The 17,419-nt window shown below is 37.4% G+C and overlaps 1 protein-coding gene across 13 annotated transcripts in view; it reads right to left on the bottom strand.

Annotated features, from left to right (window-relative positions):
• DLG2 (discs large MAGUK scaffold protein 2) overlaps positions 1 to 17,419 on the bottom strand; it is a 2,016,902-nt gene that overhangs the window by 1,497,409 nt on the left and 502,074 nt on the right. The window lies entirely within an intron of this gene.

The raw sequence follows: 17,419 nt of genomic DNA on the forward strand, positions 1-17,419 counted from the left end.
CTGACTGCATTATTGCTTGTTTTTTGTGGTTACTGTTCTCAAATCCAGTGGCAACTGAGACTTAGCCTTTAAGGGACTCATAGTAGATAGAGTAAAAAAGTCCTCCAGTGAGCTCCACGTAGACACATAACTGTTTGACCTTGGAAAAGTCATTTAATCGCTCTGAGTTTCAGTTCTTAAATGTCTAATATAGAAATAAAGAGAGGAAAACCATTTGAAATATTTTATTTGAAGGATGAATACATGGCAAATACGAATGCAAGTTTAGAGCAATGCTCAATGCATATCTGATGCTTAGATGTATTATTTCACTGTAATATAAGAATCTTTCCATTTTTTTCTTTATCAATAGATAAGTGAAAGGATTTTTTCTCAAAAAATCAAACATATCTTACAGTGGTAAGAAACTCTAATTCTCATTTTATCAGAGGTTTTACTCTTCACAGAGTTTAGTTTAATTGATGTGAAGGACTTTGGGGGTTCATTGTTCTATCTCTAGGCACAGGAGAAAGCCATGGGATCCAGCTAATACTGTCCTGAAGAGTATTAGATGTCCTTAGTTTTAGTGACAGAGCTGAAGATGATTATCAGAAGCAAAATACTCTAGAGTTTCCAGGTCCTAAGGTAAACAGTTTGGAGCATGATTACCAAATAATCAGATGGTAAACTGGTAAATAAGAAAGGTAAACCAAGATGAAATATCCAGAGTATTTTAAATAAGGAAGCCAAGGCAGAAAGAGACATTTTGAAAGCAGAAAGAAGGTGAGGCCTGACAGAACTTCTAAGGAGCTCATTCTTAAGAACTGAGAGTGGAAAACCTCAGAGTCTGGTCTTGAGCATGGAGGGGAGCAATGCCTGGGGAGAAAAAGTTGCAACAGGAATACATTCTTGCCTTTTCTGAGCTTCCTCATGATCTACACTTTCCCCTTTCCTGAGGCTCTACCTTCACAGTTACTTTGTGGTAAAGTTTCTGCCTTTAGAGGTCATCAGTGTACTTCTACTTCCCAACTAAAGCAGAAATACCCCTTGCAGTATCCTTGATAAGAACTCCCCATCTCCGATTATCGATATATTTCCCTGTGCTATCCATGAGTTTCTCAGTATCATTGAAATTCTACAGACATTAGAACATCTGTATTTGAATTAAAGTAAAATTCTGGGCCCCAAGCCAAAAATCTCAATTTCAATGAGCCAGCCATTAGATAAATAAAAAACAGAAGTCTCTCTATTGATATTTCTTTTTTGTCCCTCACAAAATACAGAGGCTGCTTCATAATAGTGGCATCTCTGCTTCTTTCTATAATTCTAGTCCTGTGGCTTTGTCTGATGGTTTAGCCAATGGCAGGCAGTCAGATAATCTTTTGACCTACTTGTCTAGAATCCTTGGCTAACCTCAGTGATGGATGGATGTTCTTTCTATCTGGTTGGAATTTACAAATACGTTCAGATTAGAACAGCAAGTAGAAGGTGTAGATGGGAAGCCGAACACTAACCCTTTGAAATAGCACTATTCCTTCACAGACAACACCAACCAACCAGCTCACCCAAACATTATCTTTAGTAGTTTGTGTAAATTGTCCCTAAAATTTGACCAGGACCTGAAAACTCCAAAATGGTCATCATCATAAAACCACTTTAGTTGGGCTTGATGAGGCAGCTGTCTACTCAATGGCTTTGATTAAGCTAACAATAGGTTTGTCTTGAATTTTGCAAGGCTCCCCACCTCCCATGAATAATTGGCTCCCAAATGTGTGTAGGTTTGACTATATTAAAGCAAATTTGTCACTCCAGCTTTTAAAAAAAATTTTTGAGAATAAAGAAGGTTTTGAAATTCTCCACATCCTTGACAACTCTTGTTATTTTTGATAATAGCCATTCTAAAAGATGTGAGATGATATCTCATTGTGGTTTTTATTTGCATTTCTCTGATGATTTGTTTCACTTAGCATCTTTTCATATGCCTGCTGGCCATCTGTATGTCTTCTTTGGAAAACTGTCTATTTAGATACTCTGACCATTTTTTTTTTTTTTTTTTTTTTGTGGTATGCGGGCCTCTCACTGTTGTGGCCTCCCCTGTTGTGGAGCATAGGCTCCGGATGCACAGGCTCAGCGGCCGTGGCTCAGTGGCCATGGCTCACGGGCCCAGCCGCTCCGCGGCATGTGGGATCTTCCCGGACCGGGGCACGAACCCGTGTCCCCTGCATCGGCAGGCGGACTCTCAACCACTGCGCCACCAGGGAAGCCCAATACTCTGACCATATTTTAATCAAATGTTTGTGTTTTGTTTTGTTTTGCTATTGAGTTATATGATATTTTGGATATTAACTCCTTATCAGATATATAATTTGTACATATTTTCCTTTTCATTTTACTGATAATTTTCTTTGCTGTGCAGAATAGTTTGATGTAGTCTCACTTACTTATTTTTGATTTTGTTGCCTTTGCTTTTGGAATAAAAAAATCACCTCTAAGACCAATGTCAAGGAGCTTTTTTTTTTTTTTTTTTTCCTTTTTGCGGTACGCGGGCCTCTCACTGGTGTGGCCTCTCCCGTTGCGGAGCACAGGCTCCGGACGCGCAGACTCAGCGGCCATGGCTCACGGGCCCAGCCGCTCCGCGGCATGTGGGATCTTTGCAGACCGGGGCACGAACCCATGTCCCCTGAATCGGCAGGCTGACTCTCAACCACTGCGCCACCAGGGAAGCCCTCAAGGAGCTTTTTGACTGCATTTTCTTCTAGGAATTTTATGGTTTCAGGTCCTACATTCAAGTCTTTAATCCATTTTGAGTTAATTTTTTGTATGGTTGAAGATAGTAGTCTAGTTTAATTCTTTTGCATGTGGCTGTCCAGTTTCCCCAACACCATTTATTGAAGAGATTCTCCTTTCCCCATTGTATATTCTTGCCTCCTTTGTAGTAAATTAATTGACCATACATGTGTTGGCTTATTTCTGGGCTATCTGTTCTGTTCCATTGATCTGTGTATCCATTTTCATGACAATACTATATTGTTTTGATAATTCGAGCTTAGTAATATAGTTTGAAATCAGGGAGCATGATGCCTCTAGCTTTGCTCTTCTTTCTCAAGATTCTTTGGCTATTTGGAGTATTTTGTGGTTCCAAACAAATTTTAGGATTGTTTCTCTATTTCTGTTTAAAATGCCATAGGAATTTTAATGGGGATTGCATGGAATCTGTAGATTGCTTTGGGTAGTATGGGCATTTTAAGAACATTAATTCTTCCAATCTATAATCACAAAATATATTTTCATTTTTTGTGTCTTCTTTGGTCTCTTTCAACAGTGTCTTAAAATTGTCATCATACAAGGCTTTCACCTCCTTGGTTAAACTGAATCCCATGTATTTTATTATTTTTGATGCAATTGAAAATGGGATTGTTTCCTTAATATCTCTTTCTGATACTTAATTGTTAGTATATAAAAACACAACATATTTTGTATACTGATTTTGTATCCTGAAATTTTACTGAATTTGTTGATTAGTTCTAATAGTTTTTGGTTAAGTCTTTAGGGTTTTCTGTATATAGTATTGTCATCCACCAACAGTGACAGTTTTACTTTTTTTTTTTTTTCCAATTTAGATGCCTTTTGTTTCTTTTTCTTGCCTAACTGCTCTGGCTCAGACTTTCAATACAATATTGGATTAAAGTGGTGAGAGTGGGCATCTTTGTCTTATTCCTGTTGAGTACGATATTAACTGTTAGTCTGTCATATATGGCTTTTATTATGTCACGGTTCCATCTACATTTGATTTGTTGAGTTTTCATTTGCATCTATTGAGATGATCATTTGATTTTTAGCCTTCATTTTGTTAATGTGCTGTAACACACTGATTGACTGGTAGATGTTGAACCATACTTGCACCCCTAGAATAAATCCCACTTGATCATGGTATATGATCCTTTAAATGTATTGTTGAATTTGGTTTCCTAATATTTTGTTCATCGGGGATATTGGCCTGTAATTGTATCTTTTTGTGGTGTCCTTGTCTGGTTTGGGTATCAGGGTAATGTTGACCTCATAAAATAAATTTGGAAGCATCCCCTCCTCTTCAATTTTTGGGAAGAGTTTGAGAAGGATAAATATTGATTCTCTTTGAAGGTTTGGTCAAATTCACCAGTGAAGCCATCTAGTTCTGGACTTTTGTTTGTTGGTAAGTTTCTGATTACTGACTCAATCTCCTTACTAACAATTGGTCTATTGAGATTTTTACTTCTTCATGATTCAGTCTTGGTAGATTTCTTAGTATGTACCTAGGAATTTACACATTTCTTCTAGGTCGTCCAATTTGTTGGCATATAATTATTCATAGTGATCTCTTATAATCCTTTGTAATGGCATCAGATCTTTTCTGTGGTATCAGTTGTGAGAAGCATTTAAAACAGTGTCTAGCTCAGTGGACTATCAGATATAAGCTATTAATAATAATTACAAATAACATATTATTTCATTGAGAGAAATAAATGTAGAAATAAAATATTTCTATAAAGTTCTAATATATAGCAATAGTAGGAAAAACAAATGCCTATATAACCAGTAACAAATGCAGAAACAAAGTACAGTTACACAGTTTTCATTACATAAAACTAGTTTGATAAATATCCTCATGAATTTATTATTCATTCATTCATTTATTCAAAGAGTATATTGTACCTACTCTGTGTACAGCACAATATCTCTCTTCTCTAGATAAAAATTTGTTGATATAGCATTCTTTGGTTTCTTATATGGCTTATCTAAAATAGAAGTTCTACTTTGGCCTTATTGTTCTGATTGTCTACAACAGGGATCAGCAATCTATTAAAAAGATGTAACACGATACTTCATTTTCTGTGGAGGAGGACCACTGATTAGCTATAAGCTACCAACATGTGATAGAATAGGAGAGAAGGATTACAATAATGTAAGCTTCACAAGGGCTCTTTTACGTTTCTTCATGAAAGTACCCCCAGGATTCAACTAGTGCCTGGCATGTGATGAACACTTAGTTTCTTTTTTTTTAACCATTTTTTAAATTGAAGTAGAGTTAATTTACAATGTTCTGTTAGTTTCAGGTGTACAGCAAAGTTATTCAGTTATACATATATATATATATATACTTATATTCTTTTTCAGATTCTTTTCCATTATAGGTTATTACAAGATATTAAATATAGTTCCCTGTGCTATACAGTAGGTACTTGTTGTTAATACCAAACTCCTAATTTATCTCCCCTGCCATCCCCTCTGGTAACCACAACTTTGTTTTCTATGTCTGTAAATCTATTTCTGTTTTGTAAATAAGTTCATTTGTATCATTATTTTTAGATTCCACATATAAGAGATATCATATGATATTTGTCTTTTTCTGTCTGACGTACTTCACTTAATATGATAATCTCTAAGTCCATCCAATGTTATTATAAATGGCATTATTTCTTTCTTTTATTATGGCTGAGTAATATTCCATTGTGTATATATATCCATTCATCTGTTGATGAACATTTAGATTGTTGCCATGTCTTGGCTATTGTGAATAGTGCTGCTATGAACATTGGGGTGCATGTATCTCTTAGAATTAGAGTTCTGTCCAGATATATGCCCAGGAGTGGGACTGCAGGAGCATATGGTAACTCTATTTTTAGTTTTTTAAGGAACCTCCATACTGTTCTCCATAGTAGCTGCACCAACTTACTTTTCAACCAGCAGTGTAGGAGGGTTCCTTTTTCTCCACACTCTCTCCAGCATTTATTGTTTGTAGACTTTTTAATGATGGCCATTCTGACAGGCATGAGGTGATACCTCATTGTAATTTTTTTTTTTTTTTTAAATAAATTTATTTATTTTGGGCTGTGTTGGATCTTCATTGCTGTGCACAAGCTTTCTTTAGTTGTGGTGAGTGGGGGCTACTCTTCGTTGTGGTGCGTGGGCTTCTTATTGTCGTGGCTTCTCTTGTTGCGGAGCACAGGCTCTAGGCACACAGGCTTCAGTAGTATGGCACGTGGGCTCAGTAGTTGAGGCTTGCGGGCTCTAGAGCTCAGGCTCAGCAGTTGTAGTGCACAGGCTTAGTTGCTCCGCGGCATGTGGGATCCTCCCAGGCCAGGGCTCGAACCCATGTCCCTTGCATTGGCAGGCAGATCCTTAACCACTGCGACACCAGGGAAGGCCCTCATTGTAGTTTTGATTTGCATTTCACTAATAACTAGTAATATTAAACATCTTTTCATGTGCCTCTTAGCCATCTGTATGTCTTCTTTGGAGAAATGTTTATTGAGATCTTCTGTCCATTTTTTGATTGTGTTGTTTCTTTTTTTTTTTTTTGATATTAAGCTGTATGAGCTGTTTGTATATTTTGGAAATTAATCCCTTATTGGTAGCATCATTTGCAAATATTTTCTCCCAGTCCACAGTTTGTCTTTTCATTTTGTTTTTGGTTATCTTTGTTGTGCAAAATATTTAAGTTTAATTAGGTCCCTCCCATTTGTTTATTTTTGTTTTTATTTCCATTACTGTAGGAGATGTATCCAAAAGAATATTGCTATGATTTATGTCAGTGAGTGTTCTACCTATGTTCTCTTCTAGGAGTTTTCCAGTCTCACATTTAGATCTTTAACCCATTTTGAGCTTATTTTTCTATATTGTGTTAGAGAATGTTTTAAGTTCATCCTTTTACATGTAGCTTTTCCCAGCACCACTTATTGAAGGGACTGTCTTTTCTCCATTGTATATTCTTGCCTCCTTTGTCATAGATTAAATGACCATAAGTGCATGGGCTTATTCCTCCTCGGCTTTCTATCCTGTTTCATTGATATATATGTCTGTTTTTGTGACAGTATCATACTGTTTTGATTACTGTAGCTTTGTAGTATAGTCTGAAGTCAGGGAATGTGATTCTTCCAGCTCTGTTCTTCTTTCTCAAGATTGTTTTGACTATTTGGGGTCTTCTGTGTTTCCATGCAAATTTTAAAACTTTCTGTTCCAGTTCTGTGAAAAATGTCATCGGTGATTTGATAGGGATTGCACTGAATCTGTAGATTGCCTTGGGTAGTATGGTCATTTAAACAATATGAATTCTTCCAATCCAAGAACATGGTCTACCTTTCCATCTGTTTTTGTCATCTTCAATTTCTTTCATCAGTGTCTTATAGTTTTCAGAGTACAGGTCTTTTGCCTCCTTAGGTAGGTTTATTCCTAGGTATTTTATTATTTTTGATGCACTGGTAAGTGGTATTTTTTCCCCTAATTTCTCTTTCTGATATTTCATTTTTAAGACTTAGTTTCTTAATAAATGAAAGGCTGAAGGCAGAGTGGTGCATGCCTGCTGGCTCCTCTGAAAGTTGTTAGCAGCCCTTTACAGCTAGAATAAAAGATCTGTGTTACTATCAACCATCCTATCTGAGCAACAGTTTTAGCATGCGTCTACATGCCACCAGCTCCTGGTCTTTGCTGCCCTGACTTCACTGGTAAACAATTATGCAACCTAAAATATCACTTTGCTGGGTCTCTAGAATCCTGTTATGGTAGAAAATGAACAGGCTTTGTAGTTAGACAAACCTGGATTTGAGTACTGGCTCCATCACTCATTTGACCACCAGCAAAAGTTTTAACCTCTCTGAGAGTCAGTTTCCTCCTCTGTAAATTGGAGATTAACATGCTTAACTCAAACAGTTACAGGTATTAAATACGGGTCTGATGCCTGACTTAAATTTGATGCCTGACCTCATTAGGTGCTTTGCCATTGCTTCAGAAAAAGATTCATCTATACAGATATGATCTCAGGAGAATGTGATGACAGCACAGAATTGTGAGCATTAGGTCTTCTTACTACAAATATTGTTTGAATAATGTATCCAGGAAAAACTAATCTGGGTGGTATCTTAAAATGTAAACCCACCTACCAGAATTAAAATTAAAGTGTGTTATTTTTTGGCACTTATTTAAAGAAGTTCATTCATTCCTGACAAAAGCAGTTTGGAAAAATAACTTTAACCCACTTTAAAATATATGAGAATCTTAAAATTAACCTAAATTAACTGGTGAGGGAAAAGAGTTTCTAATATAAGTAAAGACATGTTAACCTTGTTCATTAGTATAGACTGTATATTTCTGTCTGAATACATAATAGATCTGAAAATGTCAAACGATATGGGTCATGTCTGGGTATATGGTGTTTTGGATATAATCTGGTTAGTAAGTCAAACCGGGTTCTCAGTCAACAAACATACATGAAACAAAACCTCTAGGCTCTCATTTAAACCCCTCCAAAGAGGAGCCTCGGTTTCCTTACTAGTCAGTGAAAAATCATGCCAAGGCTCGTAAATGTTTTCTGTGTAAAGTCTGCATGTTAATGACAAAGAAGCAAATTCAAGGACAAGAATGCTCATGGGATATGATGATTTCAGACCTCATGATTCATTTCACACTTGGAATAGCCTGGGAAACCGGGATAACTATCAGCCACATCTTAGAGAAGAGTAAAAGATGCCCTTTTCATGCAAAAAGGAAAAGTTATATCTACTGATCATTCAGAGAGCTACAGAAATAATGGATCTTGTCTTTTTGAAGATCCTTGAGATATGTGAAAGCACTTTTATGTAAAATCACCTAATCTCAATTTTTGTTATAGAAGAAATACAACATTTTAATGGAAAGATATTATAATGATTATAAATAGTAGTTGCTGTTTATTTCTGAATTATATACATGCATTTATTCAGATAATTTCATTTAAGCCTCACAACAACCTTGTGAGGGAAGTATTGCTAGGTTCAGTTTACAGATAAGGTAACTGAGGTACTAAGATATTTAAGTAGAAGGAAGTATCAGGATTTATATCCACTTGTGTCTTTCTCTGTATCATGCTTCTGATTATATTATGCATTATCTAGAGCCATTATAACCCCCCCAAAATAAAAGCCCCCAAAAATTATTGCTTGGGAATACTGTTGCTTTTAAGTGTTGCTTTAGTTAATTTAAAATACTATTTTAATACCTCAAGAGGAAGATGTCAATGAGGTAAAAATTTAAAGAAAACAACTAGCAAAAGAACTATGTTAAGAGTTTCTATAAAGTGGATGTTATTGTTCTGTAAGTTTCAGGTTGAATGAAGGTTGTGGAACCTACTTGGACAATGTCCAATTAAATTAGACATTTGCCATACAGTTAGCAAACCAAAGTAAGGTCCAGTGTGTCCTTTGGGTTAAAACATCAGCGCTTTCCAATGATACAATTAAAAAAAAAAAAGAAAATAGCATGTGCTTTGCTCAGAGAACCCTGGAACACCTGGGAATTGTGTGGAATTTGACAATTAATACTTGTTACTTCCATAACAAGTATCACTGTGAAAAATAAGGCTAGATATATATTTACATAACTCTTTTCTCCCTTTTGTGTCCCTTTTCACTCTTTTAAAAATCACCTGTAGAGTGATTTTAAATTAAATAACCATTTCACATTCCACTAATAGTCAGATATTGTTTGTCCCAAAACAAAATTGTTGGAATTTTTGTTTACTCGCTTGTTTGCTGTCTGTCTAGTTTGAGTTTATTCACAGCAGGGGGCCTTAGCATGGGGATTTTCTTCCCAGTAATTTGTTCTCTCTATCAGACTTTAGAGGCATTCATTAACCACAGTCAAAAACCCATCTTCGGGCTTCCCTGGTGGCGCAGTGGTTGAGAATCTGCCTGCCAATGCAGGGGACGCGGGTTCAAGCCCTGGTCTGGGAAGATCCCACATGCCACGGAGCAACTGGGCCCATGAGCCACAATTACTGAGCCTGCATGTCTGGAGCCTATGCTCTGCAATAAGAGACGCCGTGATAGTGAGAGGCCCGTGCACCATGATGAAGAGTGGCCCCCGCTTGCCGCAACTAGAGAAAGCCCTCGCACAGAAACGAAGACCCAAAACAGCCATAAATAAATAAATAAAATAATAAAAAAAAAATCTTCATCTCTAAACACGTTCCACCCAAATGCCATGATTCCCCCAAATCTGGGAAACTCTGCCATTTCCCAGAATTAACCTGTAATATCTTATATCTAGTTTAGGCAGTTAATCAGTACCAGCCAAATGATGAAATAGTTCTTTACTCATTATATATATATCTAAATATGAAGCAATATAGCACTGTTATTATGAACAAGATCTTGGGCTTTAATTCCTTTTCCACCATTCCTTAATTGTATAAACTTTTACAGGCTACTTGGCATTTCTCAGCCTGTTTTCCTCATCAATATGGATATTAATAGCACCTACCTCATGGAGTTGTTTGAAGATTAAATAACATATTGTACATAATAAAGCCCTAAGCATGAGATCTGCAACACAGTAAGTACTAAATTAGTGTTAACCATAGTGGTGATGATGATGTTTAAAATGGCATAAAAAACAGACGTTACTGAGAAGAATGCTGGAAAATGGAAAAAATACAAGTACGTGGGCTTCTTAATTACGTTATCTCATTTTATCAATATATTGTAAGCTCACTGAGAGTATGTGACACTTCTTATTTGACTTTGTATCTCTAGCATCTACCACAATGCCTGGAAACTGGTAGGCACTCAGCAAACGTTGGTTGAATGAATAAATTCTCATAGGTGTTGTCTAATTTACCTTGGCAGTACTTAGTAGTTCAGAGAACAAGAACTAAGCCTCTGTGAATTCCCTTTGGAAGATGATGAGAACACCCAAAGAAGGGATAAGAAAGGGGAAAATCAGCTGAATCAGGGTTCTATAGCAAAATCTTGCTGTATATCCCCAATCCAGTATGTGCTCTATAACTGTTCTTGTTCTGAAATTTCATTCCATTTTCAGTTTCTGAGGAAGTTCCACAGGCCATTTTACTTGGAAAAATCATACATTCTAACCCTATGATAGATTAATCCTCAAAAAACTGGATAGAATTTTCCCTTTGGAATGTACCAAGGATGAAAAGAGTTGTTGAATTCTCCAAAAGATGTCAATGTGAATACACTTTTTAACCACTTCTTGTACATACAGAAGTCAAAGTACAATGAAGCAGTACAAACAATAGTACGTGGCTCAAACATAACACAAATACCTATTTCATTGCCCACCACACCATGTAATATCATGTTATGCTCACAGCAAGACAGAAGTACAAGTCACATCTGACTACCTATGGTTCAAGCCAGCATATCTAATCATGACACAATGATAATTCAGCAATGCAGTGATATTGCTAAAAGACCATTTCAGAGGGTGACCAGGAAATGATGCTTTCTCTAGAGGAAAATCAAAATGTGAGAAGCAACTGACACATACTTCTAGCTATAAAGATTATTCAACACATCCCACAACCATTGCTCTGCACTGTCAACCTTCCAAACCTTACTGTGTTATGCACGCTATGAATCTTGTAACTGATAACTGTTTAGAAGCAAATTTACAGCCCGTCTCTCAGATAGTATGAGAGTACTAGTGCCAGCAGTGCTGATCAGCACTCACCAGCCTGAGAGGCTAGTCTGCTCACCCACCAGGGCGGGTCGGGGCTGGGAGCTGAGGCTCTGGCTTTGGAGGTCAGATCCCAGGGAGAGGACTGGGGTTGGCTGCGTGAACACAGCCTGAAGGGGGCTAGTGCACCAAAGCTGGCCAGGAGGAAGTCTGGGAAAAAGTCTGGACCTGCCTAAGAGGCAAGAGACCACTGTTTCTGGGTGCGCAAGGAGAGGGGATTCAGAGCAATGCCTAAACGAGCTCCAGAGATAGGAGTGAGCCACGGCTATCAGCACGGACACCAGAGACAGGCATGAGATGCTAAGGCTGCTCCTGCAGCCACCAAGAAGCCTGTGTGCAAGCACAGGTCACTATCCACACCTCTCCTTCCCGGAGCTGTGTAGCCTGCCACAGCCAGTGGACAATTTCCACTGCCAGGAAGTTGTCTCTGCCAGGATCCTGTGATCCAGGGACAACTTCCCGGGGAGAACACATGGCATGCCTCGCCTCAGGCTGTTACAACATCAGGCTGGCCCCTGCCTCCGCAGACTCACCCTGAATTCTGTACCCCTCCCTTCCCCGGCCTGAGTGAGCCAGAGTCCCCTAATCAGCTGCTACTTTAACCCTGTCCTGTCTGGGTGGGGAACAGATGCCCTCAGGAGACCTACACGCAGAAGCAGGGCCAAAACCAAAGCTGAACCCCAGGAGCTGTGCGAACAAAGAAGAGAAAGGGAAATTTCTCCCAGCAGCCTCAGGAACAGCAGATTAAATCTCCACAATCAACATGATGTACCCTGCATCTCTGGAATACCTGAAAAGACAAGGAATCATCCCAAAATTGAGGTGGTGGACTTTGGGAGCAACTGTAGACTTGGGGTTTGCTTTCTGCATCTAATTTGTTTCTGGTTTTATATTTATCTTAGTTTAGTATTTACAGTTTATTATCATTGGTAGATTTGTTCTTTTATATATATATATATATATATATATTCCTTTTTCTCTTTTTATGAGTGTGTATGTGTATGCTTCTTTGTGTGATTTTGTGTGTATAGCTTTCCTTTTACCATTTGTCCTAGGGTTCTGTCTGTCCCTTTTGTGTGTGTGTGTATGTATGTGTGTGTGTGTTTTTGCTATAGGTTTTAGTGCTTGCTATCATTGGTAGATTTGTTTTTTGGTTTCGCTGCTCTCTTCTTTCTTCCTTTTTTTATTACTTCAAAAATGTTTTTATTTTTAATAATTTTTTAATTTTATATTTTAATAACTTTATTTTATTTTTTCTTTCTTTCATCTTTTCTTTCTTTCTTTTCTCCCATTTCTTCTGAGTCGTGTGGCTGACGGGGTCTTGGTGCTCCGGCCAGGTGTCAGGCCTGTGCCGCTGAGGTGGGAGAGCTGAGTGAGGGACATGGGTCCACCAGAGACCTCCTGGCTCCATGTAATAACAAACAGCAAATGATCTCCCAGAGATCTCCATCTCAGTGCTAAGGCCCAGCTCCACTCAACGACCAGCAAACTACAGTGCTGGACACCCCATGCCAAACAACTAGCAAGACAGGAACAGAACCCCACCCATTAGCAGAGAGGCTGCCTAAAATCATAATAAGGTTACAGACCCTGCAAAGCACACCACCGGACGTGGTCCTGCCCACCAGAAGACAAGATCCAGCCTCATCCACCAGAACACAGGCACCAGTCCCCTCCACCAGGAAGCCTACAGAACTCAATGAATCAACCTTAGCCACTGGGGCCAGACACCAAAAACAACGGGAACTACGAAGCTGCAGCCTGCAAAAAGGAGATGCCAAAACAAAGTAAGTTAAGCAAAATGAGAAGACAGAGAAACAGACAGCAGATGCAGGAGCAAGGCAAAAACCCACCAGATCAAACAAATGAAGAGGAAATAGGCAGTCTACCTGAAAAAGAATTCAGAGTAATGATAGTAAAGGTGATCCAAATCTTGGAAATAGAATGGAGAAAATACAAGAAACATTTAACAAGGACCTAGAAGAACTAAAGAGCAAACAAACAATGATGAGCAACACAATAAATGAAATTAAAAATTCTCTAGAAGGAATCAATAGCAGAATAACTGAGGCAGAAGAACAGATAAGTGACCTGGAAGATACAATAATGGAAATAACTACCACAGAGCAGAATAAAGAAAAAAGAATGAAAAGAATTGAGGACAGTCTCAGAGACCTCTGGGACAACATTAAATGCACTAACATTTGAATTATAGGGATCCCAGAAGAAGAGAAAAAGAAACGGACTGAGAAAATATTTGAAGAGATTATACTTGAAAACTTCCCTAATATGGGAAAGGAAATAGTCAATCAAGTCCAGGAAGCACAGAGAGTCCCATGCAGGATAAATCCAAGAAGAAACACACCAAGACACATATCAATCAAGCAAAAATTAAATACAAAGAAAAAATATTAAAAGCAGCAAGGGAAAAACAACAAAAAACATACAAGGGAATCCCCAAAAGGTAAACAGCTGATCTTTCAGCAGAAATTCTGCAAGCCAGAAGGGAGTGGAAGGACATATTTAAAGTGATGAAAGAGAAAAAGCTACAACCAAGATTACTCTACCCAACAAGGATCTAATTCAGCTTTGACAGAGAAATTAAAACCTCTACAGACAAGCAAAAGCTAAGAGAATTCAGCACCACCAAACCAGCTTTACAACAAATGCTAAAGGAACTTCTCTAGGCAAGAAGCAAAAGAGAAGGAAAAGACCTACAATAACAAACCCATTACAATTAAGAAAATGGTAATAGGAACATACATATCAATATCTACCTTAAATGTAAATGGATTAAATGCTCCAACCAAAAGACATAGACTGGCTGAGTGGTTACAGAAACAAAACCTGTATATTTGCTGTCTACAAGAGACTGACTTCAGACCTAGGGATGCATACAGACTGAAAGTGATGCAATGGAAAAAGATATTTCATGCAAATGGAAATCAAAAGAAAGCTGCAGTAGCAATTCTCATATCACACAAAATAGACTTTAAAGACTATTACAAGAGAAAAAGAAGGACACTACATTGTGATCAAGGGATCATTCCAAGAAGAAGATATAACAATTGTAAATATTTATACACCCAACATAGGAGCACCTCAATTCATAAGGCAAATGCAAACAGCCATAAGAGGGGAAATCGACAGTAACACAATCACAGTAGGGGACTTTAACACCCCACTTTCACCAAGGGACAGATCATCCAAAATGAAAATAAATAAGGAAACACAATCTTTAAATAATACATTAAACACGATGGACTCAATTGATATTTATAGGACACTCCATCCAGAAACAACAGAATACACTTTCTTCTCAAGTGCTCATGGAACATTCTCCAGGATAGATCATATCTTGGGTCACAAATCAAGCCTTGGTAAATTTAAGAAAATTGAAATCATATCAAATATCTTTTCTGACCACAATGCTATGAGACTAGATATCAATAAGAGGAAAAAAACTGTAAAAAATACAAACACATAGAGGCTAAACAATATACTACTAAATAACCAAGAGATCAATGAAGAAATCAAACAGCAAATCAAAAAATATCTAGAAACAAATGACAATGAAAACATGATGACCCAAAACCTATGGGATGCAGCAAAAACAGTTCTAAGAAGGAAGTTTATAGCAATACAATCCTAACTCAAGACAAAGAAACATCTCAATTAAACAACCTAACCTTGCACCTAAAGCAATTAGAGAAAGAAGAACATAAAAACCCCAAAGTTAGCAGAAGGAAAGAAATCATAAAGATCAGACCAGAAATAAATGAAAAAGAAATGAAGGAAACATTAGCTAAGGTCAATAAACCTAAAAGCTGGTTCTTTGAGAAGATAAACAAAATTGATAAACCATTAGCCAGACTCATCAAGAAAAAAAGGGAGAAGACTCAAATCAACAAAATTAGAAATGAAAAGGAGAAGTAACAACTGACACTGCAGAAATACAAAGGATCATGAGAGATTACTGTAAGCAACGATATGCCAATAAAATGGACAACCTGGAAGGATTGGACAAATTCTAGAAAAGCACAAGCTTTTGAGACTGAACAAGGAAGAAATAGAAAATATAAACAGACCAATCACAAGCACTGAAATTGAGACTGTGATTAAAAACCCTCCAACAAACAAAAGGCCAGGACCAGATGGCTTCACAGGCGAATTCTATCAAACATTTAGAGAAGAGCTAACACCATTCCATCTCAAACTCTTCCAAAATATATCAGAGGCAGGAACACTCCCATACTCATTCTGTGAGGTGACAATCACCCTGATACCAAAACCAGACAAAGGTGTCACAAAGAAAGAAAACTACAGGCCAATATCACTGATGAACATAGATGCAAAAATCCTCAACAAAATACTAGCCAATCCAACAGTACATTAAAAGGATCATACAGTATGATCAAGTGGGGTTTATCCCAGGAATGCAAGGATCCTTCAATATATGCAAATCAATCAATGTGATAAACCATATTAACAAATTGAAGGAGAAAAACCAAATGATCACCTCAATAGATGCAGAGAAAGCTTTTGACAAAATTCAACACCATTTATGATAAAAATCTTCCAGAAAGTAGGCATAGAGGGAACTTACCTCAACATAATAAAGGCCATATATGACAAACCCACAGCCAACATCGTCCTCAATGGTGAAAAACTGAAACCATTTCCACTAAGATCAGGAACAAGACAAGGTTGCCCACTCTCACCACTATTATTCAACATAGTTTTGGAACTTTTAGCCACAGCAATCAGAGAAGAAAAAGAAATAAAAGGAATCCAAATCAGAAAAGAAGAAGTAAAGCTGTCACTGTTTGCAGATGACATGATACTATACCTAGAGAATCCTAAAGATGCTACCAGAAAACTACTAGAGCTAATCAATGAATTTGGTAAAGTAGCAGGATACAAAATTAATGCACAGAAATCTCTGGTATTCCTGTACACTAATGATGAAAAATCTGAAAGAGAAATTAGGGAAACACTCCCATTTACACTGCAACAAAAAGAAAAAATTACCTAGGAATAAACCTACCTAAGGAGACAAAAGACCTGTATGCAGAAAATTATAAGACACAGATGAAAGAAATTCAAGATGATACAAACAGATGGAGAGATAGACCATGTTCCTGGATTGGAAGAATCAACATTATGAAAATGACTATACTACCCAAAGCAGTCTACAGATTCAATGCAATACCTATCAAACTACCAATGGCATTTTTCACAGAACTAGAACAAAAAATTTCAATTTGTATGGAAACACAAAAGACCCCGAATAGCCAGAGCAATCTTGAGGAAGAAAAAGAGAGCTGGAATCACGCTCCCAGACTTCAGACTATACTACACAGCTACAGTAATCAAGACAATATGGTACTGGCACAAAAACAGAAATATAGATCAATGGAACAGGAGAGATATCCCAGAGAAAAACCCACACACATATGGTTACCTTATTTATGATAAAGGAGGCAAGAATATACAATGGAGAAAAGACAGCCTCTTCAATAAGTGGTGCTGGGAAAACTGGACAGCTACATGTAAAAGAATGAAATTAGAACACTCCCTAACACCATACACAAAAATAAACTCAAAATGGATTAAAGACCTAAATGAAGGCCAGACACTATAAAACTCTTAGAGGAAAACATAGGCAGAACGCTCTATGACATAAATCACAGCAAGATCCCTTTTGACCCACCTCCTAGAGAAATGGAAATAAAAACAAAAATTTAAAAATGGGACCTAATGAAACTTAAAAGCTTTTGCACAGCAAAGGACACCATAAACAAGACTCAAAGACAACCCTCAGAATGGGAGAAAATATTTGCAAACAAAACAATGGACAGAGGATTAATCTGTAAAGTATACAAACAGCTCTTGCAGTTCAATATCAAAAAACAAAAACAACTCAATCCAAAAATGGGCAGAAGACCTA

Source organism: Globicephala melas, chromosome 8 (genome assembly GCF_963455315.2).
Source record: "Globicephala melas chromosome 8, mGloMel1.2, whole genome shotgun sequence".
NCBI classification, from domain to species: Eukaryota; Metazoa; Chordata; class Mammalia; order Artiodactyla; family Delphinidae; genus Globicephala; species Globicephala melas.